General features: G+C 45.1%; 1 long non-coding RNA gene across 1 annotated transcript; it reads left to right on the forward strand.

Annotated features, from left to right (window-relative positions):
• Nucleotides 1–18,393: 18,393 nt before the first annotated feature.
• LOC113481089 lies at nucleotides 18,394–20,057 on the forward strand. The gene is made up of 2 exons (XR_003398593.1): nucleotides 18,394–19,200; nucleotides 19,573–20,057. It is a non-coding gene; the product is annotated as an uncharacterized LOC113481089 (long non-coding RNA).
• The last annotated feature ends 219 nt before the right edge of the window (nucleotides 20,058–20,276 follow it).

Genomic DNA, 20,276 nt, shown 5'->3' on the forward strand with positions numbered 1-20,276 from the left:
CAAACCTTCAACTCTGCAGCAGGAGGCTTTTCATTTTAATTTTATAATAATTTTCATATAATTTTATAGTAAAATTTTATTATAATATATTTTATATCTTATCAATATAGATTATAAAATACATTTTCCTATATTTTATAATATCTATTTTTATAAGTATTACAGTACATGGTGGGGGATGTTCAGATGACGCTCCGGGGGTTGGGAGTTCACCACCCACTGGGCGATGCCGCGGCCCATTATCAGACAGAGCAGAACCCCAGGGGCAGGAGCAGGCGCTCCCCGTGTCCTCGCGTGTCTCGGGGGTGCGGTGGGGAGTTCTCCTCAACTCCTGCACCACTGTGGGAGAGGGGGACGGACTGATGCAGGGAGGGTCATGGGCAAATCATCAACCCGCCAAGCTGCTCCCCGCCGTGGTGGGTGGCTGTTGCCCTGTGATGGCTGTGGGAGCCGTTGGTGCGTGTGCCACGAGTGCTGTCTCTGGCAGCATTAGCAAAAAGGCTGCTAGTGAGGGGTTTTTTCTTCCAACTGCTAAAGCATGTTGAGAAAAAACTTATGTACAGTTATGACAGCATATTTTGTACATAAAGTTGGGATTTCAGTCTCCAGGGTTTACAGAAACAGCTCCTATTTTATGCTTGGTGTCTGCTGCCTCCTCAGTGGAAATTTGGCATATTAATGTTTCTGAGAAATGAGGGCTATTACCTGGGGGAATGGAGGAAATGTAACTCGAAGTCTTCTAGGGAGTAGCCTGTGATCATCTTTCTTTAATGCTTTGGGTTCCTCCTGAAGATCATGGCTTTCCTTTTTCTGAAGGGTGATACCACAGACACACTTAAATAAGGCTGCTACAACTGTGGATATCCTTGTTTGTCTGTGTCTGTCTTTAGACATTAAGGACACCGAGAAATCCAGAAAATCGGGAAGAAACATGGCTGTCCAAGTTTAGTTTGGTCTCGAGGATCCCTGCTTTTGGAGGAGGCAAGAATCCCTTCTTACATTTTGTACTTTGGGTCAAGCTGCTACTAAAGGAAAGCTCGAGCCCTTGCGACAACCTCACTTCACCACCTTCTCTGGAGTCTGCTTTGGAGCAAAGGGCTCTCTGGCTGGCTTGGCATTGCAGTGAGATTACAGACAGACCTTTCTGTCACTGTGTGACACACACACACACCCACACCCCTCCCCGCGCTCCCCACAAGTTGTGCAGAATCTGCCCTGGTCCATGCTGACTCTTATTTATAACATAATGTACACAGGTTAAATTAATTGAATGTTACTGGTTTATATTTACCCAAAGCTAATCCTGATGCTCCCATCTCTGTTACTGTCAAGATGCTAGCCAAAGCTTTCATTTCCTTGGACTCCTATTTTTCTTGAAATGAGCTGATCTAGTTTGTGTTTATCATGTGTCCTGCTGACACCCCCCAGGTGCTTGGTCCCTGGCTGCACCATCTGCGTGAGGTGGGCCTTGTCTGAGGGCACTGGCACGGGTAAAACTCTTACAAGTTAGAAGTGCTCTGCAGGAGATCATCCACGTCTGTGCTTCCACAGGCTTCCTGCTGCCTGGAGGCAGTTTGGGTCAGGTGGAGGCCAGATCAGATGGATTCGTATTTGTACGTTGGCTTTGTCCAGACAGGAAAGCCTTTGAAGGCTAAATTTTTTAGCACTGGGATAGATCACATGGCCTGTAATGTGTGTGTAGAAGCCTAAAGGACTCACCTCCCACGCCTGCAGAGAAGCCCCCCTGTGTGGTGCCACAGTGCCCACTTATTAGTGCATGAATGCTGCCTTAAGAGAGAGCATCAGCGCAGACCCGCGGGGACGGTGCTCCTGCCCCGAAGGAGGGCCATATAACAGGGGACACCAGAGGTGCAGGGAGTGCCCCAGGCTGCCGGCGGTCAGGGCTGCAGAGCTGATGAAGCAGAGCCAGGCCATGGCTGAACCTGAGGTCAGTGGAACTTGTACATCAGCCCCTCTGGTTCGGTGTTCAGTGCCTGCCGTGTCTCGAGAGAGAGGAAAAAAAAATTCTTGTTTTCTGCCTCTATCAGTCACTTCAGGGGGATGTTAATGGGCTATTGGGATCTTTCTTGGCTCATTTAAATCATTCTGCCTTCCTGAGTACTGAATCTTGAGTATTACCAGTCCCATGGGACACTTGACACCGACGCTCCTTGGAAAAAAAAAAAATCTGTTTGGAAGCAATGCTGCCAGCATACCATATGTTACAAGTTTATGGTTTCCTTGTTTGGCGGCTTGGGGCACCTGTGTGAAAACATCGTTGCTTTTGATTTTTATCTCTTGCTGATGTTTGTGCTTGTTATGTCACAAGCTGATTGCTCAAGAGATAATTGTGCTGTCCAAAGTGGAGGGCGCAGTACTGATTGGCACTCCATAACAGACAGGGAGAGAAAGGAGGGTGAAGAGCAGGGGAAGATCATTCATTTCCATGCACCAGAAACCAAATACATGTGAAAAAGGATTTGGCTTTGTTTTGTGACAGAATGGAGTTTACAGGGGCTCTTTAGCAGCGTGATGAATACCATGAGATGAATAAGTCTTGTGGTGGTTGGTGGTGTGGCAAGGGAGCATTCACCTGCGTCCGAAGGGACACTGTTAGGGTCAGTCGAGGTGCATCCAAAACCCCCACATTCTTGGTACTGTTGTTGGAAGCCATCAGTGCCCCTGGGAGGTGATCTCCCTTCCCACCTCCCCTTGCCTGGTGAGCCTGGTCTTGGTCCCACGCTCACTTTGGAAGGCTTCTGTAACTAGCATTGACTGCCCTCGTCAGTGCTGTGACGTGTCCCTGGCTTGCAAGGTTGGGACCATGGCTAGCTGGGGTATCTGTACCACTACTGCCTTTCCAGTTGGGAGTGGAGGTCGGAGCTGAAGTGCCCAACAACAAACGGTGCTGATTTGGTGTAGTTGACTCTCATCCCTTGTGGGCCATGGTGGAGGGTGGTGTCAGGATAAAGCAAAACCAGCAGCAACTTGATGTCAAAATCCAGTAGTCTTGCTAACATGTAGGGTGGATGGCTGGGCAGAAACACAAAGAGGACCTCCTGCATTCTTCTCACTCTTCAGTATGTGAACAAGAGGGGGTTTGTCGAGAGTGGTGTCTGTGAGAGGCTAGATCTGGGAAAGTCTAAAGCCTTAGTCTAAACTTCGCCTCTCCCAGCTTTGGAGGCATCAAGGCAACTGCTGTAATACCGAATACTCTTCTGATTTAGGGCCTAGTCTTTCCCTGTTATGTGTGAGAACAGCTACTGCCTGAAAAGGGGATTAAGAAAAGCCAGAATGTGGATCCATGAGATCAAACAGACAGAAATGCTTAGGAGAAATATATAGTTTAAGCTTTATCCTTTGTCTTTCATGCCAAGGAGAACACCTGTTTCAGCTTGGGATGTACAGCAATTAATCTCCTTTTTTCTGTGTTCTGACTGATACCTAATTATTTATGCAAAGAGGAGCAGATACTCAGGTGTTGAATCCTGTCCCAGGAAGGCCAGCAGATCAAGAGTTGGAGCACTTCTCTGGAGAGGACCTGGCTTCAGGTCTATCAAGCAGAGAGCATCGCTGAGCCTGATCTTTGTTGGAAGGGTTCTGGCTATTCAAGGCAAGAGGGTCATGAGAGCATAGCTTCATTTTGTTTCACACGTGGCCTGCCTGGGGCACAGGCAGAAGAATGGTTCAGTGGGTGAATGAGGTGGGAAGCAATGTGCAAGGCTGCTGCCAGGCTGTTTGGTCTTTGAGACTTAGGTGGTCTCCACACCAGAGGGAGAAGAAGAGATATCTGAAGTATTTTGTTGGCAGACACTCAAGTGTCTTCAGGATTAGGTGGGAGGCTGAGGATTGACATTTTAGATATCAACATTTGCATCAGGGGTTAGCTATCTACGGCTCCCTCTACAAGGTGTCAGCACATTTTTTGGATTCTCTTCTGTTAAATGCTGTAGACAAAATCAGAAAATGCTCTGGAAAAAGCCTCCATTAGACTCTGCCTCAACTCTTCCATTTGGCAACAAGCTGCTGCCTCTCAGATAAGAGCAACAACTTTTGGAGAGAGTAGTTAAAGCAAAGGAAACAAATATTTCAGGCATTCCTTAAGTGCCTCACACTTCACCTTTTCTCTCCTGAAGCATGCATCTTTGATTGCTTCCTTAATTAGTACTTTAAAAATCTCTCTCTATTCCCATTTATAAATAAATCAAAATAGAAATTCAGAGTATTAATTTGTCAGACACTCAATCTGCATTCTAGAGAGCAAATTTAACACCTGTACGTGCAAGGACTGAGTGCCCCTCACAAGGTCCTGAGGCACTGGCTTGGGTGGTGACTGGAGCATCCAGGAACATCTGTCATAGCCTGACTTCATTAACAAGGATGCAAAAAAGCCATGAGAAAAATAAATTGCCTGGGCAATTGCATTTAATTTTCATTCTAGCAGGTTTCCCAGTTCACTTGGCAGCTATTCTTTCTTCTCTTTTTTTTTTTTTAATATTTTTCTTTTCCCAATTCATGCTTTCTTCCTTTCTTTTTTTCATTCTTTCTTGGTCCTTTTGACTGAACAAAAGCAATCCCACAAGGGCAGGCTAATGTATTCATAGTTTTGCTGCAACTTGGCTGATAGAATATGCTGAAAAATTGCTGCCTCCCATTGTTTACTGAGAATCTTTGTTGTGCTCTGCAGAGTTGAAATAAGTGCTGTCTAGTACCCTCTGCTCCCCATCCTTACAGAACAGAGCCTGTTGCACTGAACCTGCTCAGGCTGAAGATGGTGGAAAGGCTGAAGTTCAAGTTCACAGACCCCAAAGTAAGTTACAGAAGTGATTGCTTGTTTGAGTGTTCAGTTGCTTGCTCTTGCCTTTCATTCTCCTTGATCTAAGTGCAGCGTATTGTTAATGCCTATCTGAACATTGCATTAAGCTCTCATTAAGCCTGCCAATCAGAAAAGCAGAAAATCAGAAAGCAGGCTGCTGATGTGCCTGGTACTAAGTCATATTTTCCCCGTCAACTTTCTGACTACAAACATGTAACTTGTCAGTGTGGGTTTGTTGTTCTTTGTTTTTCCCTCTGAACTGCAGACAAGTGATTAATAAAGTTGTACTACAGCGTTTACCTTAAGGTAGAGCTTTCATTGTAAAATGGCATTGGACAAGAATCACACGAAAGGTCCAGACTTTGCCAGGCTGTAGCTAAGGTTGTACTGGAGCATTACAGAGAAGTCAAAGTTGTTCTCAGCCTTTCATGCAATGTCAGGAAACATGCTAGAAGTGATGTGATCAGGAGGGGTGAATATGACAAAGCTGCCTGGAAAGTCTTTCTGGAAATAGGAAAGAAGGTGAAACATCTAGAGTAATGGATTCTCTATCTGACATTGGAGCAAGAGCCACCGATGGTTACAGATAGTGTAAATCCTAATTTGCTAACCAAAATCCAAAAATGGAAGTATCAAATGATGCGGCTTTGGAGCTTCCACTGAGGCATCAGGAGTGAGGAAGCTAGAGGGCAAAGCCACCGTCTAGTATTACTATTTTATAAACAACCATGAAAGGAGAGAGGTTGCTTCTAATCCACAGCATATTTGTAAAATAAAGCATGTTGATAGGACTGAGATTACAGTGTTTTGAACAAGAAGCTTTTCATGACTCTAAGGAAAAACAATTTGGGATCACACATTACAAAAAAGTCCCAAACCTCAAAGTCAGTCACAATCTTCCTTTCAGGAAGACACCAGAATTTTAGCTGCCTTATTCTGATCTAAATTGAACAGGATAAAATAATATCATAAACCAGAGACTAGAGCAACTAGCCAAGATACCCCAATAGGTCTTTCCCATCTCTCACCCTCAGCATCTCTTTCCCCGTGGAGCATGATGATGGTTTCTGCCCTTTGGAGGTGCTGAGTCACACGATTTAGCGCTGAAGTTCGCATCAAGTGTGGAAGTTGTACAGCAGCGGCAAGGCATTGCTAGACAACTGAAAGGCTGTGGAGGAAAGCTGTGACTGAAGACATGCAGCTCCGGGGTAGGCTGTCCTGGCTCCTGGACCTTAATAAGAGATCTCAGACTAATTAAGCTTTAATGTTGTGGGTAGGGAAGGCTGACAACTCTGCGCTAGCCTGACCTGTTTCTCAATGTGCTTTTGTGCCTGCCTGATTTCTTTCCCCTCCCTTCCCCTGCTGTAATCCTTATGGAACATCTGCCCCAGACAGGAACAAACGGCAGCTTGTTCTCTGCACGCCGTGTCCTTGTCAGTACGCTCAGGTCTTGAAATCCTTCCGCCCTTTGTTCCTCTGATGCTTTTTCCCCCCCTCTAACACTGCAAGACTTGATTAATTCGAATGCTGAAATCCCACAGGTGCTGTAGTTATTTTTAGCGTTAACGTTAAAGCTCTGCAAAGGGTGGATGAAGATTTAGGATTTTGTCTCCTACAAATCTCACGGCCTTTCCTTTCTCTGCTACAACTCGGAAGGAGTCCAACATCCCCCCGCAATGCCCCAAACTGTCTCTTATTTCTTTAACTAAAGAGCTGTGAGGGTGTTCTCATTTTGGCTGGTGTAGAGTTAATCTTCTTCACTGCAGCTGGTCTGGGGCTGTGTTTGGGTTTGTGCTGGAATCAGTGCTGATACCAGAGGGCTGGTTTCGTTCCTGCTGAGCCGTGCTTACACAGAGCCAAGGCCTTTCCTGCTCCTCACCCCACCCCACCAGGAGCTGGGAGGGGACACAGCCGGGACAGCTGACCCCGACTGACCCCAGGGGGTCCCAGCCCATACGGCCTCATGCTCAGCAGATAGAGCTGGGGGGAAGGAGGAAGGGGGGGACGTTCGGAGCGATGGGTTTTGTCTTCCCAAGTCACCGTTAGGTGTGATGGAGCCCGGCTGTGCTGGGGATGGCTGAGCTCCTGCCTGCCCCTGCCAAGGGGTGAATGAATGCCTTGGTTTGCTTTGCTGGTGTGCGTGGCTTTATCTTTACCTATTAAACTGTCTTTATCTCAACCCGTGAGTTTTCTCACTTTTACCCTTCCAATTCCCTCCCCATCCCACCGGTGGGGAGTGGGCGAGCGGCTGTGTGGGGATCAGCTACCGGCTGGGGTTGAACCACAACAGATCTGGGGCCAGTAGTCCTGCCTCATGACTGCAGGGCAGGGTGGGTCCGGCATCCCTTCTGGACTTCAGCACATCTAGAATTTCTGTTCTTGTTTGCAGTCATGTAAACTTTGTAAATCTTCATCCTGGGAAGAGCCTTTTTAGTGCTTTCTGTGTGAGCTGGGAGAAGAAGGGCTGCTTAAGAATGTGAGTGCTCAAACAGAACTTTCATGATGGAAACTTGCTTTATTTTCTACTTTAATGTTTTCATCCATTCTTCCATTTCCCCCCACAGCTAACATATCTGTACTTTACTTCAGTGGACACTGAGTTTGCCCTTGTGAGGGCATGGGGAAAGATTTTTTCAGTAAGAAATGTCAATAATTAATTTGAGTGTCTCTCTGCTTGTGCCTTGTATGTTACTCTGCTTCATGGGCTCTGCACATCCAAGCACAACTGTGGTGTTACAGTCTGACCGGAATACAGTCATTCCTGTGGTATTTTTTCCCCCAAGTCAGTCATGCCATACACCATAGCTGTTTCCTGGCGCACCCAAGTCTGGTTTCTAGTTTACGCCCCAAACCCCCACTTTAAATGAGTTTAATCCGTCAGGGAGGCAGCTGTAACTACCATATATATTCCAGCACGTGCTTAGGCATGCAAGTGTGCCTGCTTGGGCCAGCTGGGAGCTGCTGTTCTCTGCCTGTTTTTCTCCCTCCTGCTTGCACACCCTTGCATCGTGGGTCTGTGAGGGCACACAATGCCCCTGGCCACAGAATCAGCCACTTAGGAAAAGTTATTACTATCTAAATTATTCTGCTTCTCTGAAAGCAAAATTTCTCTCTTTGTTGCAGCATTTTCTAAAATTGGGATGTTTATCAGCAGTTCTTAGTGATGCTCCTTCACAGCAATGCTGTAGACTTTGGAAAGTTGGGGGGTTTTGTGGCTCTGGACACAGCAGCAGTTGCTGTGTTGGAGGATCCCACCTTTTCCCGCACCAAGCAGGGTTTCCAGCGCGGCAGTAGCAGCCATTGGAGGGCTACCCAGCCTGGGGTGTCTCCAGCTATACATTTCTCGATAGAAACATGAAATCAATATGCTAAAACAATTAACTAGACTTCATAACTTCATCTGGCAAGCTTTCTGGAGTCTGTTCAAAAAGGCAGCAACAGTTCCTGGGCCGCCTGAGAGGGAAATAAGCTCAGGGGATTTCTTTTGTTTAACTGGTGAGGAGGACACATGCAAACTGAAAGGGGAGAAGATTTCATGACCTTGTTTCAACCTCAACTTTAAAAATAAGATAAAATGGAGACATCTCTATATCTTCTTCTGTTCCATTGTTACAAGTGGAGAAATCAATCTTTTCAACATCTGAATAGGATTAAAAAATTGCCTTTACTCCCCACGACCATCAGCACCTCTTTTTGTAGGCATTAGCAGGCAGATTGTTTTTGTTTGGCAAAAAGTGGTTCTTTTGCTGGAAAAGCTGAATGAGGCAACTGCTTTTTTTTTGACAACCAGAGCAAAGCTGTCAGGCTCCTTTTCCCTGTACACAGCTATACTTCATGTTCCTGGTGCCAGATAACATTTGATATTTCATTTAAGACCCACAGTGCCTGCATATAAAACTTTACTATGATAATAGTGATAAAGCAACCAAGTGTTGTGTTTGACAGTCTTTTCTTCGTCTCTGCTGGTTCATCCCCATGCTCAGTTTGGGCTGAAGGATCTGACTTGAGTTGAGGAGAGGAGGAGACTTAACCCTGAATTTTTTTGAATTAAGGAGATCTGACTTGCAGATAGAGAGCTAATCATGAATCTTATTCTGGCTGTGAGAATTTTCAGGCAGAATTTATGCAGAGGAGAAGGAATGGGTGAGGGATAGTGTCAGCAGAAGAGAAGGACCTTCTGTTCATAATTCATCCAATTACTCATCTTCTCACAGAGTAGAACATACTGTATTGATCAGTAATGCATTTCCCTCAGAAAAAATAAAATAAGGCACTAATAGTATGGACAAGGCTGTGTTTATACCGAGGAGGAGACAATGAGATTTTTCTGAAATCACGTTTTGCTGCAGTCAACTCTGATGGTGCTCTAGTCCATCCTGCAGGCAGAAGTAGGTCAGGCCAGTGGCTCCGGGAGGAAAGGTTGGTGATGCTGTGGCACCTCGTCCCCTTTGGGGAGCACAGGCTGCGCTTTCCTGCAGGCTGCGGTGGAGGAACAAGTGACAGGGACACCACGTCTGTCTTTCCTAACCAGTCAAAGTTGGTGATAGCGCTGGGGCCCTGGCTGGATCAGGTCCGTGGTGCTTTGCCCACACAGTTCCTCTCCCCAGTGCCCCTGCACGGGCTGGCTTGTCCCCCTCTGCCTCTCTGCAGCAGGAGTAGGACCTCATGTCATCGGTGCCTCAGGAGCTTAAACGCATGTGTTATTTTTCCTGCTAACGTACACATGGTGGCTGTCCTGCCCTCTGACTGCACCTACACCCTGGGGAAAGCAGGCTGATTTACCTGGCAGTCTTCTGATCCTAGACAAGGTGGCACAGAGACAGTCCTGTCTCAGCAGGTATAGGGACACAGTGGAAACTGAGCTTTTTTTTTTTTTCTCCTTTTGCTTTCCCCCATTTAAAAAATACCCCGTTACTGGGAACAATACCAATGCTATGTCACTTGTGTTAGCTGAGTAGGGAGAAAAAGCCATGGTGAGTCATGCTTTTAATGTGGAGTTTAAAATATTAGTCATGAGGATGTGCTGGAGACAGTACTTATGCTACTGATGGTAGAAAGTAACTAGCGGGGAAATTCTTACGGGAAGAAAAGGTATCTCTGGTGAAGTCTTCAGAGTCTTCTGATGAAGAAGTTATGTACCCAGTCCTATAGCAGAGACTAGAAAGAGTAGATGGGTGGTGTTTGAAGTCTTTCAATTTAAAGTGAGCGGGCATGGATTTTCTCTGAGCAGAGCAAACATTCCACATCAGGGTTTCAAAATAGTTCCTGTCTGCATAAGGGCCCTCAGCATCTTGTGTCACTTCCAACCACCCACTTCCTCCATAATTGTCTGGAGTGCACTTGTTTCTCTCCAGCTTTTAGCAGCTGATAAGATAGCTGTTTAAAACAAAAACCCAACCAAACACCCAAAACCCAAAACAAAACAAAAAAAAACCCAACCCAAATAAACGCAAAATTGCCCTGTTATTCTTGGAGAATCCTGGGGCTACTTCAGGATATATGTGATGGAGAGGGTGTGCAGTTGTTTATGATGTGGTTAAAGGCAAATTGGAGCTCCAGTGCATACCTATATCCTTGCTATGCAGAAAAGCCAGTGGAGACTAGCCACGACCCCCACCGCCAGTCCACATGGTGAACAGCCTGCGTTCATGCCACTGCTGCTTTTTTGGTACATTTTCTGTGTCGAGATGGCTTAGCCTGTGTTCCAGGGCTTTTCATACCTCAGCAGACAGAGTTGCCCAAGGGGTGACTGGCAGGGCTTGCCCTGCCTTGCTCAAACCCCACTCACAGTTGGTTTTGACCCAGCAACACCTTTTTGCTGAAGCTGTCCCATGGCATACCTGTAGCTCTTGACTGTGGCTTAGGCTTTTACATGTGAGAAATGGGCTCTGGGGGTAGCAGTACTGACGTGGTGGGGCTCAGAGGGGGCTGCCATTGGTGCTGCCCGAGGAAAATATAGAAACCCACAACAAAATGCAGGTGGGAAGATGCTCCAGGGAGCATCAGTCTACCCTTCCCTCAGGGCAGGATCATTTGTATCTGCCCTTTCCAGCAGATGTTTGTCTAGCCTTGTAACGCAAACCTTCAGCAGTGGTATTCCACAGCCTGTTCAGGAAGTCAGTGCAAGTCTGTTACTACCCTGAGCTTTTCCCAACTTCTGTTTTAAATATTCCTGGCTGTAATTTAAACCCACTATTATTAGCTCTTGCGTACTCCTACCACTACCACCTTCCATTTTTCATTAAGAATAACTATTGCAAGTACTTATTCCTTATTAATAAGTGGCTTATTCAGTGTTCCCACTTAAAAAAAATGCTTCATAGCAGACACTCTGACATGAATTTCAGATTAATTCATTAAGTGAGATGGGGGAAGGGTTGGCGGGATCTGGCTGAAGCAATCTTAAATAATCAGCTGTGTTGTTAGTCAGAAAATATGTCAGGCCATAGAAGCACTGAATGACAGCACCATTTATGAAACAGCAAAGCAGAAAGAAGACTTTTGCCAGGTCTTGATATAATTGCACAGACCGCTGTAAGATTTTTTTAATTGCCTGAGTGGGGCAGCAGAAGGGAGGTGAAGGGGCTGATGAGTTGCAGGAGGAGGCAGTTTTGAGAGGGTTACCTTACCTCAGGTGCCTGCAGGTCACCCTGAGTTTCCGCTGCAAGAAGAGTCCTCCAGCTGCACCTGTGAGCTGCGGGAATGATGAGACGATTCCCTTCTGGAAGGCAGGGACTGCCTAGAGCAGATGATTCACGTGCATCTGGCTTATTTCTGGCTCTGCAGCTGGGGGAGTGTGCCAAAAACGAGTGAAACCAAAGATCAAGTGAAGAGGTCTAGAAGGGTTTTTTTACCACTTGACACAGCCATTGGGAGCTATGACTCATGCAGTCAGAGATGATGCTTTAACATTTGCTCTAGAGCTATATAATTCTGTTGATGTGACTGAATTACTAACAGCAGCATTTGCAGAGATGCATTCAGCTGTCCTAACCTGCTCCCTTCTTCTTGACTGGTATTTACAATGGTAATAATAAAATACACAGTTCTTAAATTTTATTTATTTATACTATTCATTTTGGAATGATCTTGAACCCCTGTTTAATGGGGAGAGTAAGCAGGGAGGGAACAAATGAAGGGGGTGCATGGTATAGCTTATGTCCTCACTTGGAGCTATATCTGGCTGGCAGGATGTAGTGTGCCCTGTGGCAATCACTGAATGCATTATAATATATAAATTCCCTCTGTTTCTACTGCTTCTGCTGCACTAATAGTCAAAATGGTGGAGGACTCACTATTTTGGGCCTTTCCCAGGCAGGACGATTAAAGTGACACCCAAAACATTCACTAGCCTATTCCCCTGCACTGCTAGGTGCTGAGTTTATAGCTTTGTGACCTATGACTCTGTCTTGTTATGCTGTAATCTCTTCTGCTGCTGTCTCTGGACTTTTCACCTTGGTCTCTGATCTGAAACAGCTGGCATCTGTGTTCAGGATCCGCTTATTCTGAAAATAAATCTCCTGGTGGCCATAAAAGGACCTTATCTCAACCATCAAAGGTAAGGAAAGTCACCAGAATGCTGGCTCTTTGAGAAGCTTGAGGTGGGGGTGGATTGTCTTGTTTTTCTAACTGATCTTTTCTATGTTAACCCAAAAAATAAGTATGAATCCACATGATGTGGTAGCTCTCAAAGAGCAGGCTGGGGAGAAACCAGCTCACTTTTTAGCAGAGCTAAGGGTAAATGGTACAGGAAAATAAATTGGAATTTGGGTAACAAAGATAAGTGTTACAGAAGGATAAATACACTGAAAGCAGGTCCAAGGAAGCAGGAGATAAGGAAGTAGTTGTGGGGAGGCGCCAAGAGCACAGAAATTTCAGGACTGTGGGAAAGATGCTGGAGAGTTTCTCGCTGCCAACCCAGGAGTCCCTGCTCCTGCTGCAGCTGCTGTACAGCAGAGCGGGAAGGATTAGGTACATCTAATCCCAGCCTGACCTGCAGACTGTTAAACTGCATGGGTTTGACATGGGCATTTCACTGTTTTGAGTATTAATTATAAAATGGCTGGGCAACATCACCATGCAAGCCAGCTGGGCAGAGTTGCTCTTAGACCATGTGTTTCTTTGTCATTTCCTCATAGGGTTTATTATTTCACGGCAGAGAAACTAGTACCTGCTCCGGGATTTTAAATAAATAGATATGCTCTAGCAAAACACAAAGTCTTAGCAGAATATCTATAGAAAATGAAGCACTCTTCAGCTGTGGTGAAGAAGAAATCTTTGTTCATTAACCCTCCGTTATGCTGTCCAATCTTCTTGGCACTCCAAGCAAGCAGCCATCAAAGGTGAGTGCACATCGTGCTAAGGAGATGCTGTGCTATTGCTAGAGACGTCATTTCTGAGGGAACCAAACTGCCTGTCAAACAGATGGACACAGATATTTGTGAAGGACTCTTCCTGAAATTGCTGGGAGGGGACGATGCAGTTTTAATTGCCTGGTTTTTATGCTCATGAGTGTCTGGACCAGGAACAGGGGTGTGTGTTTGTCTTATCCCATCAGTGGGCTCGCTCTGCCCTCTGACGAGGACTGCACAAGGTGCAAAGCAACAGAACAAAGTGTGAGAGTGGGGAGACATGAACTCAGCATCTTGTCAGCCATAAATTTGATCTTACCCCGGGCTAGACACTTGTGCTGGGTACCTGCCTCCCCCTCAGCCGCTCAGCGCTGGTCGTTTCACCGCTGCTGGGGGGAAGGCCTGTGGGTGAGCCCTCTCTAGTCTGGCAGTTGCTTGTGCAGCTGCTCTAGGCATCCCTCCCTGTATTCTGTGATCCATTGTTCTTAAAGGAAAGCTTTCCTTTTTTTAAAGTACAGTGGTTGAAATCTTAAGAGATGCATCTTACAGAGATGCATGAGACTGAGTATAAACCTCTCTTTGCACAGCTGGAATATTTTTTAGAACCCAAAAGATCCATTAAAGCTATGTTTAAAAAACTAAAAGAGAGAACCAAACCAAGCTAAGTCAAGTATCCATCTGCACTTTTCCTCTTCGAGCACCCAACAGGGATACTGCAAAAGGCAGGGACAGTTTGAGATCAAAGTAGAATCTGATGTCCTGATTGCTCGCTGGTGCTGCTATGTTTTCAGTAAGGCTTTAATGTATTTTCAGGGGCTTTTGGGCAAACGCTGAGATCTTTCTCCTCTCATTAATTTCCTGATCCACTGAGGGGCCAAGACCTTTTTGAGAATTTTCCCTGGTGCATGGAGACTGTAGATCAAGGTGTCTGTGGCATTTGGTGCAGCATGTGGATTAAAATACCTCCTGCCACCATGAGTCTGGTTGTTACCCAGAGGGCAGGAAGGGGACCCGTGGCTCCAAGTGGAAGTGCTCTCTCCTTGCCGTTCAGAGCAGACTGGTTTCCCCAGCTGGGGATTCCTGGACTGTGTGGTGGGCGAGGCCAGGTATAGATCTGATGGAGAGGGGGTGTCCTCACCCACTGCTGGTGTCGGCCTGCCTTCCCAGGGGTGGAATAGAGAACTGCTTTGGCAGGACAGACCCAGCTCTTTCCATTTTTTTTATTATTTTAAATTTTCTTTTTACATTCAGTTATTACTTGACAGGCTGCTGTTGTTTTCTGAGTAAGACAAACAAGGGAAAGGAAGTTGCATTTATTTTCCTGCTGTTTATAAAGCAATAAAACTTGGATGGAACTTCAAGGAATAGGGAAAAGGCTCGTTGCTAGTTTGAGGGCTTTTCTCCACAACATTAGAGAGATGGATCCTTTCCAGGAAGGCATCAATGCCAGACTTCTCCTACAAAGATTGGGTTAATCTCTCATTCTTGGAAGTCCCATTTCGCCAGCATAAGGGGGAAGACTGCCTGTCTTCTTTCTGTGAATTTTGTTGTAGTTGTGAGTGCTCTCTAATTTCCCAAGGCAATGCTGAATTTAACCGTGCAACAGTCGGTGAGCAATGTGGCAGTCAGAAGTTGTTGAAAGTTGCAGTGGTGTTGGAAGCAGGTAGCTCTAAAGTGAAAGACATGGTGCTGTCACATTGCTGCCATTTCCCTGACTTCTCAGAAAGCTGCTTTACAGCAGTGTGACTGCACACAGGGCCTCCTGCAAGAGAGACATTAAATTAAAATTCCGGTTGGAAATGCATAGTTATTTTGCTATCCCCCTGTCCAAAGATAATTTCCAGATTATGTGCTATATGAGCATCTGAAGCTTCAAAAACAATTAGCTGATGAGCAGATACCCAGTAAGTGTCACTGAGAAATGCCACCATCTGACTGGTCTGTGCTTTTTTTTCATGCTCCCAAATGAATGAAGAGAAAAGCTGGACTGAAAACAGTGTGAGGGTTGCAAATTCTCTCAAGGCATGGACCTTACTTACAGTAATCAGATTTTATTTTGGGAAGAACTCTGTGCAGAGGTTATTTCTGGCACTCAGTTCCAGTTGCCTAATTAAACTTCTCGAAACAACAACAAAATGCATCACCCCTGGAGCAGACCAGAGCTTTGGAAAGCAGCCAAATAAATCGGCTAAGAACAAATGGATAAATTCTTATTCCAGGCTTATAAACTTCAAAATCCGGATGGGTTAGTGCTCCAGGAACTGTGGCTGCTGTGCAGACAGGGCAGGGCAGACCCTGGCAGAAGAGGGTGTCCCCTTGCTCTTTTCTTTTGCTTACCTTTCCCCTTCTTCTTTTCAAAACAGCGGCCACTCAGATAAGCACCTGAGATGATGCTTCAGCCTTGATTTTTATTATTATATCTCCACTTCCAATCCACCATCATTTCAATCCTTGCCTCACAAGGTGAGGGGCAGAGCCTTTGTACCCAGCAGGATGGCCAGTTAATAGGGTAAGTGCATCTGCAGGGAGCGTGCTGGCTCGGCTGCCTGCCTCTGCTGCTTCCTGCCCTTGACCCTTGAGAGGTTTTGCTGGAGGATGCCCTGTGAGTAGTTTTGAAGAGAACTTTCCACACAGGCTTCCACCGATATCTTACCATGTTAATTAAAAGGAAACCTATAGCGTAGAAAGCTACCTGCTGGTACAAGCCTTACCCGTCAATTGGGGTTAACTTGTGCCAGTTCAAAGACACTGCCTGTCAATGCTATCTAGCATCAGCTCTAAAGGATTTATTTTTTGTCTGTCTCTGTTCTAATTGCAGTAAGAAATTTTGGTAGTACACCTACTAAGATCACCTCAGCTCTCTGCCCCAAGCACTTCTCAATGGATTATGGTGTTACCAAATCATAAGCATTTGGGCTGGAATTTTCTGTCTGGGCTATTTATCTATTATCTAGTTATTATTTTTAGATTTCCATCTAAAAATAATGTCCAGCCTTTCCCAGGAACAAGACTAGAAGGAGAGTATTTACATTAAAACAAACAATCAAACACATCCTAGCAGCTGCCTTCTCCAGGAGCTGGAGTGCCCCAAATCCTTGGAAGCCAGTTTTGGGCGTTGGCAGAGGGGTGGCCTTTGGGCTCATGAGTAAGCCCTCCCCTTCTGTGAGAAGTTGCCCATTTTTAAGCAATATCATGTGTGTGCAGCAGTGACTTTAATTTTTTTATTGCTGAACCTTAAGGTCTTTTGTTCACTGAAAGGTTAAGCCTGTCCCATCGCTTACTACTGACCAGTCTGCTGGTGAGCAGAGCGAGCGATGATGGATATGCCGTGCACTAGTTGAAGACAGGAGAAGAGAGGTCAAGAGGAGTCAAGCTAGTAGGAGGAAAGACAGAGGAGTCCAAGAAAGTGTGCCATATCCTACACCCTCTGGAGAGGAACCCATGATTGCTATCAGCCAGGATCTTAGCTGACTCTGCTGCCAGAGATGACAGTCTGACTCTCCCTCGTTCCTTTGGCACGTTCCTATTGGGCAATCCAGGAAAATTAACCCAAATTTTCTGCTGAATCATCTGCCTGACCCAGCTTCCCACGAGGTGTGGAATGTTCATGGTATTTCAAAGGAAGCAGGAGCAGGGGATGAAGAGGGCGTCATCCCTGCAGGCAGATGTCCTGCAGAACCCGCTGGGTGCTGGCACTTCTAAACCCCGCTGGTAGTTTGCTTTGTTCCGTCTCCAGCTGATCAGTACAAAGGCAACTGTTCCTCCTGTGCTTGCCCAGGTAAAGGAGGGCTGCCAGGCGGGTTGGGAGGCTAAGCACTGCCGTTGGTCCCTGAGGGTGACGCTGTGAGGCCACTTTATGATGCTTCTGTTCTGTTGGGTTTTTCTAGAATTTCTTCTTGCAGTTAATTTTGACTTACATATGAAACATGTAGAAAACATCATTACTGAGACTGAAGGTAGTTTTGACCATGGTGGACCTGCTCTGAGAATGAAAAGGATTATAGAGGGATTAAAGTTGCTTCATCCCTTCTTGTTTGCTGCAGAGACCACACTGTGTAGAGTGGATGGAGTGTGCAGGGAGAAATGATCTAATGATCTGGTTAAAGTAATTACATTGATTGGTATACTGACTTTTTTTTCTTTTCTCACCCCCCCGACAAAACCCTACTGGATGCTTAAAGAATATCTTCTTCTGATCAATATTAATTGAAGCAATTCTATTATGTAAACACCATGGTCCTCTTTTTACATTTTCAAACTGCTCAGCCTTCTCAGTAAGCTTCTTAGAAGCTCACACAAAGATACTCCTTTTATTTGTGCCTCAGTGCTTAAAGTGAGAAGAGGACCCTGTTGGGAGGTGATGTCCAGGACATCGAGTCTTAATATTATTAATCCTTTGTCCTTCTGGGTAGACCCTGAACAGACAAGATTTTACCTCAGGTATTCTGCTCGGCTCAGGTGCATGTAGGTAAAGGAGGAAATTAGATCAAAGCTTCTATTTTGTTAAGGCTATGTTCTTTGTATCTACAAGACATACATAAAGGCAGTCTCTGCCCTGAGAAGCACTGCCACCCCCTCTGAAGCAAGGTCACGCTCCTTTTGTCTGTGAGTTTTTCCCTGAGTTCAAGTATCTTTGCAAAATGCACAAAACACTGTAAGATTGCTGCAGTGTGCTCTTTGTGGGGTGACCCATGAAGGTAACTGAAACTTCATTGAGGGAGAATGGTGCTGCTTGCTTCCTTACGGTGTTTCATGTGAAATATATTGTACCAGGGCCTGATGGTGACAGCTGAGTGGTTTCTGAGTAAGAGGATGGTGTTGGCTTGACAGAGAAAGCCTGCAGCTGGATTCCTGGGTTCTAAGATGATGACGAAGAAAAATAAGATGTTCATTTTAGTGTGGAATTTTGTCCAAATTGCACTGGAATTGCTGTAGTCATACTGCTTTTTCCTGAAAGTTGCCCAGTTTTCACCAGTGAAATAGAGTAGATCCTGGCAAACCTGTTCCGACCACTTAACTGTGGGTAATGTGGATTAACAGCCTATCCTAGTTCCAGCTCATTGTCAAGGGCATTTGATTGAGAATCTTTTGACAGAGAAGTCTGAGTTCACAGGATCCAAAGTGCTGTTGCCTCTGCAAGCTCTTGCTCTTACAGAGGAGAATCTGAGGCTGTGCATTTCTTAGGGCATGTTGTAACGCCTGCAGGAGGAAAGGTGGGCATGGTATATGGGCACTGGGTGGAAACTCCTCTTCAGGAACTAGGATAAATGGAAAAAGGTTTCAGAGTGCCCACATGTTTTGTGCTAAGTAATTTGAGAATCTGTCCATCAGAGTCATTACAGGAACTTCTCAGTTAGAAACAGTTTTGCAAATGAGTGCCAAGTTACTTCATCAAAGCTGTCCTGGAATTTTGCTTTAAAACCTGAACTGTTCTTCAGATCTTCCTTTTGCTGCCATCTCCTCCATGGGTAAAGTAAAAATGTTTGCTTTGACTGTTGTAAGGCACTTGTCACTTGTGAACTGTTGGCGTCTAATTTTTGGTGTTAATGGAATCCAGTCCCATTAAGTCAGAACAAAATTAAAACCAGTGCGGTTAGATGTGAGGGGAAAAATAATAGCATTTTCCATCAGTTACCAGTGAAACTTTCCTTGGTGCTCAGAATTAGCCAGCTCCACAGAGGTCACCCTGCTCTGTGGGACAAGTATGTCTCTGAGATAACTGCTTGGTGGAAAAGCTGCCTTTTTGTGTGTTGTGGCAGATTCTCTGTGGCAATTACTATTCTGTAACTGCTCCTGGTGATCCTGTATTCAGTTCCCACCTTCAACGATTGGTATTCAGTGAAATTCTTCCTCTGGTACATTCTCCTTTCCATAGACAAGAATAATGTTTAGTAGTTTAGCCCCAGGATCTTCTGGATCATGAGGATGTCGATGTCCTCAGGCTTCCATGGTAACAGTGAAGACCCACAGGATTTTTGATTTATTTTGTGGGCTACATCAAGGTGTGGGACCTGCGTTAACCTGAAGCCTTAGGTGCTGGTTACCCATTAAAAAATGCTAATTATTTGCTTAATTGTTTCCTGTAGAATGTTTGTTTTGCCATCAACTGCAATTAATTGTAATATCTCAACAAAGTGTTTTATTGCATAAAAATGTGTGTTAAGGGGAGAAAAATAATTTTTGTTCATGTGCCAGTGGTATGTGTATGGCCTTAGTATCGAGGCCTGAACTTGGAGAACACAGTGGTTTTCTTTGCTATGTACATATAGTCATATGCAATAATGTTTAATTAATTGAAATCAAAAGGACAAGCCAAAGTGGAAAAATGGGTGGAGAATGTTGTGTTTGGATGGCTTCCAAAAGATGTCCTATTTGAGAGGTGTGAATTTATGCATTGCATTTCAGGGTCCTGCTCAGAGGAGATTGAATATTCATCGGGATTAACGGTATCATCTGCATGAGAGGTGTCAAAGTGGTCTGTCAGCATAATGAACGTGTTCCTGTTCTCTGGTTTGAGACTCATTCTGTCAACTCAATGCACCTTTTAAAAAAATTGTTTATTTATGTGATGCCAGTTATCTGCTGAGGTCTGTAGACACAGGCTAATTCCAAAAAGACGGGCAGTCATTTCACGTGTTCAGGGGTGGTTTGGTACTATAAACAGCATCACTCCTAATTTGCTTCTGACAGGGCAAATTCCCCTCTGTCAGTTTAGGGCACAAGAAAAATGTTTGGCATTGCCCCTGTGCTTCTATTTCCACAAATATCAGGACCCAGACCTGTGTCTCAAAGACATTTGTTTAGAGATAAAGGCAATAAATTAAAAATATGTGTATTAGTCTTGTATACTTTGCCTTTCATGGGGAGGGGGGAGATAATTAATTGATAAGGAAAACCGGTTGCTTATTCATATCAATCACTGTGGTGAAACCAGCAAATCAGTCATGAAGTTAAACTTCATGTCCCTGAGACTCTGACCCAATATAGAATATACTTTGTTAAGGAAGAAAATCAGTTTAACAGGCTTTAAATTTAGGAGCATGCTGAACTTGTAACTACTATTCAGTTTTTTAACATGATTTTTTTTTTGTTCGTTGATTATTTTTGTT

This window comes from Athene cunicularia, assembly GCF_003259725.1.
Source record: "Athene cunicularia isolate RWA chromosome 5 unlocalized genomic scaffold, athCun1 chr5_part2, whole genome shotgun sequence".
Lineage (NCBI taxonomy): Eukaryota > Metazoa > Chordata > Aves > Strigiformes > Strigidae > Athene > Athene cunicularia.